Source organism: Electrona antarctica (assembly GCF_951216825.1).
Source record: "Electrona antarctica genome assembly, chromosome: 1".
NCBI lineage: Eukaryota > Metazoa > Chordata > Actinopteri > Myctophiformes > Myctophidae > Electrona > Electrona antarctica.
Genome location: NC_136806.1, coordinates 63,419,364 through 63,433,060, shown reverse-complemented (window position 1 = coordinate 63,433,060; position 13,697 = coordinate 63,419,364).

Below are 13,697 nucleotides of genomic sequence, written 5' to 3'. Positions count from 1 at the left end.
AAGAGAGGGCGGCCTAAGAACACCTGGAGGCGGGACACTGAGGCGGAGCTGAAGAGACAGGGAATCAGCTGGGGAGAGGCGGAAAGGACAGCCCAAAACCGCGTTGGATGGAGAAGAGTCGTTGATGGCCTATGCTCCACTGGGAGCGACGGGCCTAAGTAAGTAAGTACGGAGGAATGAAAGTCGGTTCCACCAGGAATTCAGGATGTCTATCCTCCAGTTTGATTTCCTGCTGCCAAGAGTGACCCCAGAGATACAGAAGCAAGACACGTTCTACAGGGAGGCTATTCCTCCGGCCGAACGTCTTGCCATCTGTTTACGGTAACCACAGTAACTATGTTATGTCCTTTACGTTGCTTACCCACCTAGTAAATTAATCGCTAGCTCTGATCCATAGCTCTAATGCGGAGCTAATTAATCGCTAGATGGCAAACTCACCATTCAGCTAAGATGTGCAGCAAGGAATGCCAGGTTGATTTAAATGTGTTACTGTAAACTGGAAATAACAATAGCAACAGGAATGTAAATGGATGAGAGGATGCAAGATCAGATTCTGTAATATGTGATTAGTACATAGACTATTGATGTGGAGATCATGCATGTTGGAGAGAGCACCAAACCCTTCCATACTTCCTAACTTAAACCCTTCCTTCCTAACTTATACGCACACACGCATTTTTAGACCCAGTCCTATTTTAAAGTTAGGGCTATTTTAAAGTGTGCGGGGCTCGCGTATCCGTGCGCCTGGTACCCTGGTGCAGCTGCTATCACTGATATCAATTGGATCTTTCCAAACGCGCTGTACGCGCGCAACATTACGCACGCTTTGAAAAGCCTGGTGTAGCTCGGCTGTTTAACTGGCTTTTTATATAATTATTGTTAATGTAAAGCAGCGGTTATCAAACTTGTTCATGTCATGGATCACACATTAATATGAATTTGTGCCGAGGATCCCCATGTGTAAAGATGTGTTTGGAACTTCAAGATTTGTGTTGTTTAAATGTTACAAAAATCTACAAGCCTTGTCACAAAGCAATGCTTTGTGAGCTTAGTTGTAGATCGCCTCTGTTTGAATAGCCGATATAGGGTTAAAGGGGTTCAGGTGATTCTGATGCTATATACGGTAATATATAGCATCATTATAAAATGTGTTAATATAGCCTATATTAACACAGTTTGAAAGTAAATGCACTTCTCCCTTGAGAACCACCACTTTAAAAAGCAGTTGTATTCGCATACAGATCCTAATCCAAACATTTGACTGTCGTGGACAAGCCCATTTGCTTCTGTAATACTTTTTTTTTTTTTAAACTATCATATATTACAGATGCATTGTGCATAAACCGAAATATATTTAAAATAAAAGGTTTAATGTTGATGATACGGGGCATGGGAAAAAAACAAATTAATTCATCATTCAGCCATGTCATTCTTCTCCAGGGCCACTATTAAAGTGCCATTATGATTACACAAATAATAAAGCAGAGCTACTATAATCAACCACACTTGTCAGTTCAGCTTGTGTGTTAACATTGCCATTATTGTCCTATTTTTTCAGATATCTTGCCACTGGGAAAGACTACCACTCCATCTCCAAAAGCTTCCGGGTTGGCCACTCCACTGTGGTTGGCATTGTGCCCACTGTGGCAGCTGCCATCTGGGACACCATGGTTGAGGACTTCATGCCTGTGCCAAAGAAGGATGATTGGAAAGCTATATCCAATGTATTTTGTGAGAAGTGGCACTTTCCTCACTGTGTGGGTGCCATAGATGGCAAACACATTGCTATCAAGGCACCCAGCAGGTCAGGATCGCTCTTCCACAATTACAAAGGCCACTTTTCAATTGTCCTGCTGGCTGTGGTGGATGCTCTTGGCCTCTTCCGTGTGGTGGACGTAGGTGCGTATGGGGGTGGCAGTGACGGTGGCGTCCTTTCAGTGTCTCATTTTGGTCTGGCTCTGACGGGGGGTACACTGGACCTTCCCGATGATGCCCCACTCCAAAATGCTGAGCACCTGGGGGCACTTCCGTACGCGTTTGTGGCGGATTTGGCTTTCCCTCTGCGCCAGAACCTGCTTCGCCCATACACACGTCAGTCTCTCCGCACGGACTCCCACCGCATGTACAACTACCGCCTGTCCCGTGCACGGCATGTTGTGGAGAGTGCCTTTGGTGTGCTGGTGGCGAAGTTCAGGGTGTACCACGGAGTCATGGAGCTCACCCCTGACCACGCTGGCAAGGTTGTGAAGGCTACCACCGTCCTCCACAACTTTATCAAATGGGGCCAGCAGGCCGCAGCCCACATGCCTCCAGTGGAGCCTCCACATGCTGCAGGGGGAGCAGTAAGGAGGCACTTGGATGGTCAAGCTGTGCAAAACACTTTCACGGAGTATTTCAACTCACCAGCCGGTGCTGTGCCGTGGCAGTATGACCGTGTGTAATCCCCTGTGTCTTTTCTTTTCTTTTTTCCTTTTCTGTGTGACTTTATTTATTTAATTTATTATTATTATTTTGTCAGGAGAAGATTGTGTTCCGAAGAACCTGAGAGCGATGCCGTCCAGGGTCACCCATGGCGGTAAGGTCAAGGGGGAGGTTCCATTTTCTTCTTTTTATTTTTTTCCTTTTTTGTTAGGAGAAGATTGTGAGTTCCGAAGAACCTGAGAGCGATGCCGTCCAGGGTCACCCATGGCGGTAAGGTCAAGGGGGAGGTTCCATTTTCTTCTCCATTTAATTTGTCTTCTCCTTGGGTCGTCACCTTGATGTGGTGGAGAAGCTTGTGAGTTCCAATGAACCTGAGAGCTATGCCGCCTGGAGCTTTGCTCCTGGTAGGGTCACCCATGGCGGAAAGCTCAAGGGGGAGGTTCCAGACAAAGTGCAATTCAACGAACACCTCTACGGAGGACCAGACACATGCTGACTTTCCAGGAGCATCACAACAGCTGGGAATGAGGATCTGAAGGCTGCAGCAGCATTGAGCCCCTTCTATTCTTGGACTCTATGCGACTGGATCCGGATACCCATCTGTTAAGGACTGTGTGATGGCTGTCTGTGCACCCGTCTCCCCATGTAACGTAAACGCAGAAAAGGAATCTACACATGATATCCCTCATTTCACCCGACAGTGGCTGACCACCACAAAAGAAGACTTTTCTCCACACTGCTGTCCGGGTGTGTAACAGCCTACCAGAGCATGTAGTTGACTCCATCCCAGACGATGGCCTTCAAGCCTTTAAACACAGAGTTCATACCACCCCTCACACTGACTATACTATATCTCCTGACCACCCCTCACACTGACTATACTGTATCTCCTGACCACCCCTCACAATGGCTGGTGAACTGCAGTGAACCGTATGAGTGGCCAATGGAAATATATGGTCTTACTTGCTATTGTTCTCAAATGCATTGAACATAAAGAAAGTGATGGTGACCTCAGTCACTGCTGACATTGAGCAGTGTCACCATGAGCAATGAACACATGTAGAAGCTACAGTTGAGTACACACTGTTCCACAATCACCCTGACCAACAAAAGGAATCGCTAGTGCAGCGACAGAAGAAACTATCATCCCAGGTAAGGTCCCTGTTAAAGCAGTAGCACCATGTGAGCATCTGTATTCTAAGTTTCCCCACTGTCATTGCTCAGTGCAAACATTGCTCACACTGAGCTTGTACATCTGCTGTATTTGCTTAATATCCACCTATCTCTGCAGAATGTTGGCGTCAGTGGAGGAGTACCTGGCCATGCAGGAAGTGCTGTGCCAAGCGGAGAAGTTGCAGGCCAAGCTGCTCAAAGAGGGTCCAGACCACCTCATCTCTAGAGAAAACGATGTCTCTGTCTGTGTAGCTCTGTTACTGAAAGATTGGATATAGTGCTGTGGTTGGATACACCTCCTCAGCCACCGCAGATATGCTATTGTAGCTATATTATATTCCTGTGATTATATAAAGGAATGTGTGAACATGTGTGTAGGCCATCCGGGCCTGACCTGGACCCGTGATTCTCCCAGTACCAGACAGCTTTCTCCACAGCCTGGAGGCCACACAGCTGGCCATGCCTCGGTGAGATGCAGTGATACTTTACTTCTGATATGTGCACTCCTTTCAAATTAACAATATCAACCTGGTTTCCCACTCCTACTAGCCTTGTCACAGTAGATGGATGTAACTATTGGTACACAGGCCTGCTGCGCTGGTGTCATTTCCTCCACTTCCTTATTGTTAGCCTAACTACAGTTACTGAAGCCTGGCCTAGCCAGCGTGCTTTCTGGTCTAGAGGGAGCGTGTGCATGGACCAAATATTGGTTCACCGATCTGATCTCAATTCCCATTTGTCATGACTTCCTGTCATGCCTCCCCTACACTGTGTGACTAAAATAAGTCATACATGAGCTGTAAACTGCCCAATAACATGGACAAAACATTTATATTGGTTGTGTATAACTGAATAATTTGGTTCTCAGGATTTCCTGCCTGCTCAACATGTTGGTGTATGTTGTATAGGCACAGGGCCATAGTGATCACATGGATTTGGAATCCACATGTATCTGTCTGTCACAAGAGAAGTTAAAAAGCCCTGTTAAATGTATTCAGAAAATCTAAAAAATCTAAAGACTACCTTTATATATGCTATGTGCAAATACACAGATGCATTGTCTTTTTTTATTTATTTATTTCCCTTCCCTTGCCCCCTTTTCTCTCTGGTTTCTCTTTTCTGGAAACAATCAAAACGACCAAATTCACATACTGTTTTACACTTGTTCATCGGTGATGTGACACTCTTTTTCCCAACAAGGGCTTCAACAGGTCCTGATGAACCCTGAAATGTCCATTCTTGACACACACACACACCATCATTGTGAATATTGTTAATTGTTTAGGAAAGAGCACTAGTATGTGGGGGGCTCCATTCTACACTTTTTCACTGGCATTTTATTTTGGCTTTAATCCATGTATTTAATCCATGAAATGTAATTATAAACCACGCTTGTTAACGTTGATTGGATAACTCTCTTACACAGGTAATTCCTTTAATGTTGATTGGGTAACTCTCTTACAGGTAATTCCTATCACTCCATTTCCAAAAGCTTCCTCGTAACTGAGTCCCTCACCGCTGCTGTCACGTAGTGAGCACGTTCAGCAGAGACAGTTGACACGACAGCCAGCAAGAGGAATGGAACGTGGAACCTTCCAATTCCAAGGCGGCCATCCCTGAGTCACTTGGTAATTACGATATTGTAACACTTGGTCCAAATGGTCTCCCATAGTGAAGTACTTGGACAATGCTCACTGTCATGTGACCCAACAACATTATCAAATAGGAGATGGCCATTTAAAAAACATTTCATAATCGTTAATGCAAAGTCATTTATGACAAATGAATCAGCAATGGCTAAAGGAAATGCTCTATTTACAGTTGTCTGCTGTGTAACCCATTAAAATGAAGAAATGCAACACATACGTGATTTAACTTCAATATCTCAAGCTCAAGTAACAGCACATCAATTATATTTAATTCATAATCAGAATTTAGGAATGAATGAATGAATACATGAATAAATGAAAGAATGAATGGGGAAAAAATCTGCTCTCTTTTGAAAATTGTACATGTAAATGTGGTGCAAATATTTGAATATATATTGTGACAGACTGAAGTGGGAGACGGAGACAGTGGAGAAGTTTCACGATTGAGGTGCGCAGCCTCTTTTATTTATGACGAGTCCGTTGGCCACACTGTGGCGTCAAAGGTCCCTCGACGGTATCTGCGAAGAACATAAATGAACATAAAAAATATTTACAAACATAAATCCTCCTTCGGAGCTGGGCGACCCATTAGGGTGGTGAGGAGTTGGTGGGGTTTTGGTCGCCAAGTTGCGCCTCCATAAGGGTCTTGAGAAAAGCCAATCGCACTTTGCTCTGCGTGCGAGGCGCAAGTTTCTCTAGTTCATAGCCCAAAAAATTCACAAAGTGGTGTGTGGAAGGTTGCAGGTCCCGTCCCTCCCTGAGCTCCTGCAGAACGCTGCTTTCAAACACATTGGGCTCTCTGTTCTCTATTGTCCCACTCCCTGCACCTGGCTCAGACCCAGAGGTCTGCTGCTCCTGACTGGATCCTATTCAACAAAGGTTCAACCATTTATTACATTGAGCTGAAATGGTTTTGTATTGGATTACAGAACCATCACATCAAATCTGGCTATAATAACACAATGTTAAAGTCATACTCTGAGTTGTTTTTGTCTTGGCTTTGCACATGTTAATGACTTGTCTGAATGTCTTACCACTTTCATCATGCGATGATGTCTGAACAGCCACACTGAGTGGTGGCGGCGGCCTCGGTTCAGTGCATGATGGTGTTCGCCCTCTCATTCGCACTCCCCCTCTTCCTCTCACGGAGCTGGTCCTAGTGTGACGGTCTGTGTGAAATATGGTTATGCAAATATCGACCTTGCAATGTTCTTGTATCCGATTTGAACTAATGACTTGTCTGAATGTCTTACCACTTTCTGCAGCTGGGCACGGCATCCGAAGAACGGTGGTTCTGGATCCAGGTGGTGGTGCGACTGGCAGGCCCAAGTCCAGAAGCTACGCCGGGATCGGCACGGTGGCACCTAGCGCCACTATGAAGTAAGATTTAATCTGTCATATAGAGCTTGATTTATTTATTTTTAATGATAATGAGTTGTCTAAATATCTTACCATTCCCAGTAGCTGATGGCAGCACAACCGTCTGACCAGCCACACTGAGTGGTGGCGGCGGCCTCGGTTCAGTGCATGATGGTGTTCGCCCTCTCATTCGCACTCCCCCTCTTCCTCTCACGGAGCTGGTGCTAGTGTGACTGTCTGTGTGAAATATGGTTATGCAAATATCGACCTTGCAATGTTCTTGTATCCGATTTGAACTAATGACTTGTCTGAATGTCTTTCCACTTAGTGCAGCTGGGCACGGCAGGCTCAAGTCCAGAAGCCACGGTGGCACCTAGCGCCACTATGAAGTAAGATTTAATCTGTCATATAGAGCTTGTTTTTTTTAAATGATAATGAGTTGTCTAAATATCTTACCATTCCCAGTAGCTGATGGCAGACCATGCCTCTGCTCGACCACACTGGACAACCCCCCTTTCCCTTTCCCTCTCCCTCTCGCAGATATGCTGCCTCTGGCAGCTGGGCTGGTCTGACTGGCCGCTATGAAGTAAGATTTTATCATAATATGACGTAGACCTTGAATTGTTATTGTTTGATTTGTAAATGTCAATGACTTGTCTGTACATCTTACCACGTTCAGCAGGCTGTGGAGCACGCTCCCTGGCTGGCGCTGACAGCATGGACTCACTGGGCTCGTCTTCTATTGGGTAATGTTGCAAACATGTCAGTAGACCTTTCTATTGGATTTGTAAACGCTAAAGCACAACTACATTTTGGATACATTGGTGGAATCTTTTTTGCAATGTTGCTTGTGTGAAAAGTTTGCATTTGAGACCTCTTTCTGTAAATGGGGAGATGATTCTTGGTTCTCTAGCAACAGAGGAACTTTAACTCTCAAATGTTTGGAGTTCTGTCATGGCTATGTTACTACACAACCAAAAACTCTAGCAAAGTGTAATTTAGTTTGGATATGTCATCACAATATGTTACCTGGTAGATTCAGGCACCCAAAGTCAATGACCTGTTCATCCTCCAGGTCAAAGGCAGCTTGGTGGTGATGATGAGTGGGCTCTGAAATTGTATGTTGCCGATTAGTCTAAAGTAAGGTTTCATGTGTTACCATGTAGAGCGTCTGAGGAGCTGCTTCCTTCTATGAAGGTTCAAACATTTTTTGTATTTGTTCTTGTAAACGGTAGTTCTGATTAATATGCATATCTTAATCTTACCCCTTTCAACAGCGAAATGGTCCTGCCTGGAGCCATGTGAAAGAGTGTCATCTATTAAGTAAGAGTCAACATGTTATTTTGTACAGCGTTATGGCTTGATGTTGAAATTGTATATAGTCTTCCTATTACTAATATGCATAATTAATTCTCTTACCACTGTCACTGTAGGGCTGGTATCTGGACCGGTGGAGCTGCACACGTCTTTCAGCAGAAGACACCGGGCCAGGCACCTGATATGGCCCTAATGGCAGCTGTCTTTGAACTATTAGCAAATGGGAAAGAAATGGGTGGTTAAGAGTTTCTAAGTTACAAAAGCATGGTGTACCCATTAAAAAAAACACATTTCCGGAAATGTCGACATTGATAAAGTAAAATCAGGGCTATTAAAAGTGTACAGATGCGTGGAACTCAATCAGTATCATGCTGTAGGATTAGGATTAGGATTAGGAATTTCAAGTGCACAATACATGCATGTTAACGAAAGGTATGGGACAAATTGGATAAACATCAATGGGAGACTCCTTTGACAGGAAACAAACTTTAAATTCTCCAGCTCAGAAAAGAAACACCATGGTGGTAGGCTCAGGATGTTGGAGATGAGGGGATGCTACTGGTTTTGATAGAACTGTCTTAAATCACATCCACAGGGTGAATGTCTGCAGGGGTTACCACACTTCAAAATGACCAGCTCAACACGATCTACCCACCCAAAACATGATCTATCTGTATATCTTTATTATATTTATATTGCATATATTTCTTATAATAAAATATGTACTTTTTTTGTGCAACACTGTTGAAAACAAAGTATTGGATGGTGGGTTTGAGCTTACTTAGCTAATCATTTTAATGTCACTCAATGAAGACACCTTAATTCAAGTAGCAGATTCCAAAATATATATTATATAAGGCCAAATAATATTCATACGGAATGATGCAAGCATATGGACTGAATAGAAAAGCAAAACACTGTAATGTGTCACGCATGTATCTGTCCTATTTCCAAATAAAAATGTGAATTACTAAAAGAAAACAGTTCAAAATATGTGTTAAGTGTTTCATTTTACCACTGACAGTGTGATGGCTGGGACCTGCTGGGGCTTCCTGCTGATTCTGACTTTCATCTGAGAAAGGTTCCAAACATATTTTCTTGTGTACAATGCTTTAAGGGTTGGTGTTGAATTTGGTAACAGTCATGAGTGATATGCATTATTACCTGCACTTTCAGTACTTGCAGGTACCGGTAAGTGCTCCTGGCTGCTGTGCTGCTGACTGTTTTCTATTAAGGTTGAAAGAGTTATTGTAGAACTTTGGCCTGGTGTCTGCCACCTTTGGAAACAGTCACGAGTAATAATTCTCTTACCATTTGGGAATGGGTAGTTGGACTCTCTCTTTGACGTGGGGCTCCAGAAACAACATGATGTCATAGAAGGCCCATTTGTGGGTGTCCCTCCCTTCACTGCCACTTTTTTTCTCCCTGAGAATTTTTCGTGCCCTCATAAACCCAGCCCGGAGGGCCTCCCACCGCTTTTTGCACGTTTGTCCTATGTATGGATGGACGACACCAACATTTGACATGAAGTATAACAAATGGACACACAGGAAATGAGCTTCATTGGGTCCTTTTGATAGATATGTACACTACACACTGACCTATCAAAACGTTAAAGAATGAATCACTCAATCAACATGGTTTGTATTCTGTCCTATTCAAATTGTTGGCTCAGGCAATGCCTGATCCTAAACAAGCATCTTTTTTACATGATAAAATCAAGTAGGCTCTGTCTATATAGTACCGTTCCTTGATTCCTAGCAGTATATTCACTACGTTTACTCTGTATCAACAGGAATACAAGCAGAGTTGGCACCTTGAACAATATATAGGCTATTTTCTCTAAGAATATATCTATATTAGGAAAATGACCTTAAGTAATGTAAAGGGTACATGACTTGGACATAGCCTAAATTGTACATCATTATCATCCTACATGTATCCTTATCACTTCTATTTTGGAACAACAACAAATAGCAGAGGTGCCCACTCTTGCTTGGTGCCCACCTATATTCTGTTACCCATATACGTGTAACGTTAGGCTCCATTTATCATATATTTTGCTTACCATCCACACCTAGGTGGTGACCAATACGGCGATATGTGGCGTCGCGTTTTACACTGTCATAATAAAACTGATGGCTTTTTACATACAGAATGGGGCACTGGCTTGCTAAATGAATCAAACTCTCTTCGAAAGACGTCATCCTTGAACTGAACAAGCCAACACACAGAATCAGTGCCTTTAAATCTGGTACTGATTGTAGAAATGACTGGAGACAGCCGTGCGTCATTTCATCATCATCATCATCATCAGAACCTTCATTTAAGCGTGGAGTACAATTTAGGGGCAGGCCCTCATTTTCAATGTAGCCGAAATACAAAACACAAAATCAACAAGTGTAATGCTTAATTGGGTCGTCCACTCACAGTTAACAGCCTTTGTATTGAGTTTGATAGAAATATTGATTAACAGTTTGCAGAATTACAGTACATTTCAAGCACAATCAATCAATCAAAACAATATACATTAAATACAGCAATATAAAATGGAAAACAGAAAGTATTCAAAACTGAAATAACTATAATAGATAGATGAGAATTAATTAAAACAGTTACATTGTTGAACAAAAGTGCTAGAAATCACGGACTGAGATGGCTTATTTGAGGTCTCCAAGTTGCGCACGGGTGACACTCTGTCACTCTCCAGTCGGACTTTTCTGCGGGGCTCAGGAGACTACAACTAAACTCCGCCCATTGGGATACAAAACAGCCCTTCTCTCCTATTGGTTGGTGGTTAACCCCACCCTCTGTGTTGTGTGGACGTTGTGTGGATGTTGCGCCTACAAGCTGTTGTATGGCTTTCGGCTGTGTTTCGACTGCCCCCCCTCCCCCTCATACAACACAATGTTGTGTCAAAGCACGTGACTCCCATTGGAAATACATTGGGCGGCCATGACACAACACAACATGCATCCAACGAGCACGAGAATTGCATTAAAGGTGTGAGCTCAGCCTTTGACACAGACACGAAGGAAGAAGTCCACACACCAGAGCTATAAGGATTTTCCATTTGATATTCACCAATTACATCGGGAGAGAAATGGCAGGTCCGTACAGCGTTAAAAAGATCTCTCACTGACACATCATCAGTGACCATATTTTATACTACATAAGTCATAACATCCTTTTGACATGGGGAAGTAATGTATTTGAGTTCAGAGGTTAACCAAAAGTGAATAATAGCGGCACCTATTGCCGGGAGGCCTACTTGGGATACGTGGCAAATTATACTTCCGGTAAAATCCCGGAAGTGTGACCGAAGGGAATCGTAGTTCTTTAAGTAAATGTAGTTCACAGCCCAAGTTACTGACAACTAGTAAACGTTAGTAGGAGACAATTTGTCTGCTACGGGACTGTACCAAGGCCGAATAACATGTTGTTCACCAGAGAGGCAGACAATCGGGAAACAAAACAATTCTTTATCTACCCGCCAGCTGGGGAAGAGTGAGATGTAAACTCAGTCCCATTCTGGGACAGAGCAACTCTGTCCCAGAATGGGACAGAGTTGCACCACTCACTTCACAGGGGTGTGCTTTTTGAGTGGTGTAAACCACTCCTACAACTGGCTTTTGTGTGCAGAAAAAAATGAGCATGGTTGCTATGTTCAAAATAATTTCTGACGTAATTAAATCACACCCGGGTGAACTGGATGACCGTAGCAACCATGCTCATTTTTTCTGCACAAAAAAAGCCAGTTGTGAAATCACATCCGGGTGTGATTTCATTACGTCAGACATGATTTCATTACGTCAGACAGACCTTACACCACTCAGTTCACACGGGTGTGATTTTATTATTACAGTAGAACCAAACTGACCAAACTGTAAATAAAAGGTTTACATGACTTTCTGCCTCAGTCCGTATATAGCGAGCTGTAGTGAATAAGTAGAGAACAGAGTTGCACCGCTCACTTCACAGGGGTGTGATTTGTATTATTACAGTAGCAGTTTACAGACCAAACTGTAAATAAAAGGTTTACATGACTTTCTGTCTCAGTCCGTATATAGCGAGCTGTAGTGAATAAGTAGAGAAGTAGAGTTGCACCGCTCACTTCAGTAGAATTTTGAGTTCAGGTCCATGTCTTCTCTGAAGTTATCTGGTGGGCACAAGCTAATAACCAATTACTGTCAAACTGTAGATGGGATCAATGTGTACTGTTTTCCTCGTAAAAGTACACATTCAGGGCTTTCATTCGGTGTATAGGATGTATAGGATATTTATTGTGTTCATTTTTATATCTGCCTGTCAATGTCTCTGACTTTAAACCATCCATAACTCTGCTCGCTGTTCAAGATAACCACTTCCAGGCAAAAGCAGGTGTTGCAAAAAGGTCAATATCTCCAGAATGGAAGATGGTAAAATGGTAAAAATGAAGTGGACAAGTTCAGCTTTCTTTTGATATATGCGTGTGATTCTCGCTATAAGAGAACATTTTGCTGTGGGCCCCCGAACAAGGCCTTCCGTGCAATGTTAAACGTTAGCAACATAAGAATAGGCCTGGCTAGATTCTGTAGCAATCAATGTGTTAATGGACAGCTTCTGGTAACAAGTAACCAACTGCTGCCACTCCCATAGGCTGATCTGTCTCCTATTGGCTGATCTGTCTAGTACCACACCTCCTATTGGCTGATCTGTCTAGTACCACACCTCCTATTGGCTGTCTAGTACCACACCTCCTATTGGCTGTCTAGTACCACACCTCCTATTGGCTGATCTGTCTAGTACCACACCTCCTATTGGCTGGTCTGTCTAGTACCACACCTCCTATTGGCTGTCTAGTACCACACCTCCTATTGGCTGATCAGTCTAGTACCACACCTCCTATTGGCTGATCAGTCTAGTACCACACCTCCTATTGGCTGATCTGTCTAGTACCACACCTCCTATTGGCTACTCTGTCTAGTACCACACCTCCTATTGGCTGATCTGTCTAGTACCACACCTCCTATTGGCTGATCTGTCTAGTACCACACCTCCTATTGGCTGATCTGTCTAGTACCACACCTCTTATTGGCTGTCTAGTACAAGTAAGACGCGCAAACGCGGGAAGCGAACGCAGCTCGTAAATTGCAATAACAACAATTAGAATAAATTATTTTTTTTAGTGTGTGTATATGTGCGTGCGTGCGTGTTTCTTTTTTAGGTTTTTTTTTTAAACGTTTTTAGTTTAAGTTTTTTTTTAAGTTAAGTTTTTTTTTAAGTTAAGTTTTTTGTGTGTGCGTTTTTCCTTTTTAAGTTTTTTTTTTAAGTTAAGTTTTTTTTTAAGTTAAGTTTTTGTGTCTGTGCGTTTTTCCTTTTTAAGTTTTTTTTTTAAGTTAAGTTTTTTAAGTTAAGTTTTTTGTGTGTGCGTTTTTCCTTTTTACGTTTTTTTTTTAAGTTGTTTTTTTTTAAGTTAAGTTTTTTTTTAAGTTAAGTTTTTTGTGTGTGCGTTTTTCCTTTTTAAGTTTTTTTTTAAGTTAAGTTTTTTTTTAAGTTAAGTTTTTTTTTAAGTTAAGTTTTTTGTGTGCGTTTTTCCTTTTTAAGTTTTTTTTTTAAGTTAAGTTTTTTTTTAAGTTACGTTTTTTTTTAAGTTAAGTTTTTTTTTAAAAGTTAAGTTTTTTGTGTGTGTGTGCGTGCGTGCGTGCGTGCGTGCGTGCGTGTGTGTGTGTGTGTGTGCGTGCGTGCATGTGTGTGTGTGTGTGTTTTTGTGTGTGATACAGCTGCGCCCTCTGGTGG